The following is a 1,908-nucleotide window of genomic DNA, read 5'->3' as shown; positions in this document are numbered from 1 at the left end:
ATTATCCTTTTGCTTCTAACTAGATACATTTTTATAATTTCCCAGGTTGTTTGAATTAATATATGTGAATTACAAATTGCAATTTTAATTTAATAAATTTTAGCTAACTGAAGAATCCAGTTATTCAAAATTACCTCCATTGATTACTTTCAGAATGATCGAAAGATTTTCAAGACTTAATTATCTTTTTCATTTTGTGTATGTGCACTTAATGAAAATGTGTGGAGAACTTTGATAATGAAAGACAATGTATCTAATCATATATATTAAAATAGAATTGTGCATTTCCCCAGATTGTCCTTGTTTTGTGTTAAAATTCTTAATCAGTTATCATAATTTATATTAATTAAATGTCTGTTATATAAGGGAGGAAAAATATCTTTTCCTCTACCCATCTTAGGTTCATGGCTGATGGCCTTATAACAAAATACAGATTAACAAGAGAAAAGCATACAAATTTATTTGATATAAGTTTTATATAACATGGGAACCTTCATATGGAAAGGAAGACCTGAAGAAACAGGTAAACCTGGATATTATTATTCTAGGTTTGACGAAGAGTGAAGAGTCCTGAGAAATAGAATAGGGCAAAAAGAGTGGACCTAATGGTAACAAACTGGAGGAAACTTGGCAAGGCCTGTTTGTTCATATTCTTCTTAATGATATTCTTTTCCTCTAGGTTTAGGAAGTCACCTCTCTCATGAGGGTCTTTTGACCTGCACTGGGGCAAGATCAGAACATCCTTCCTGGGTCTTCTGACTTGCTTTAGGTAGAAGGGTGGGGAGAAGGTCAGAAGGAACTTCCTGCACATCTATTTCTCAAATACCTTCAGCTTAAAATATTCAAATGCCAAGGTGCCATAGTTGGGGTAGTGTGTCTTGAATCCCATTAGTTAGAAGAATGACACAGTCATATAGAGTGTCTAAATTATTACAGTAATATAATAGACGTGGGTGGGGTTCCATGGCTGCCCAGATGTGGTGGGACATCTGGTTCTGTCCAGTTTCACCTTGGTCAGATGTGTGTGCATGTGGGGTGGGTCTCCCTTCCATACTACTGGGCCCTATCCAGGTATCTAGGACTCCCCTCCACCTCATGTTCAGGGCCAGCACATGGAGAGAGTCAGATGAAGGGTGCTAAGCAATGTGTTGAGGCACAGATGAGTGTCAGCCCTGCTGACAATCCAAGGCAGCACACAGGCTGCTCGCTGGACCACAGCCAGAAGGCCAGCTGGGCACTGATTTGGTGCTTGTGCTTGTGGTGGCCGGAGACCTCTCATCCTTACTCTGCTCCTTTCTAGATGGTTTTCCCCATCAATTCTATCACCTCATGGTATCTTTTATCTGACCTGAGGGCAGGAAAAGCTTGCTCTGCAAGTTTCTATCTAAGTCCCTCCACCCTACTATGCTTAGAACTCAAGAAGTTGCCACCTTTGTTTTCTGCTTCCTACTTCCCACAGAGCAGTGGGCACTGTTTGCCTTAAAGGAGAAAGCCCTCAGGGATGGAATGATTGTGGACTCAGAGATGGGAAGCACTGCACGTACAGGAATGAATGTTCGAGTTACTGTCCTACAACATTAAGTTAATATTGATCTCTGTGCTGCACTTGTACTTCCTGCATCTGTGCTTCAGTGAGAATTATCACCACCCAAGAGCATAAAGCATTATTTTTATGAAGTAAATACCACCAACATTTATCATACCCCACAACAAACTATTGAATAAAATATTAGAATACATTGACAAAAATTCTTTGCTTGACCAAACTTTAGTCTGGATCCCCTGAACCCTCTCCCTATCTGTGTACTTTCTTGTACAGTTTTAGCAAGAATCCTGCTAAGTCAGGTTAGCAAGAATTCCCCACCCTTAATAGCTGATACCTGATCAAACTCTCATTTGTAGGATCCT

This window comes from Propithecus coquereli, unplaced genomic scaffold, assembly GCF_000956105.1.
Source record: "Propithecus coquereli isolate 6110/MARCELLA unplaced genomic scaffold, Pcoq_1.0 Scaffold292, whole genome shotgun sequence".
Lineage (NCBI taxonomy): Eukaryota > Metazoa > Chordata > Mammalia > Primates > Indriidae > Propithecus > Propithecus coquereli.
This window is presented reverse-complemented; position numbering follows the sequence as displayed.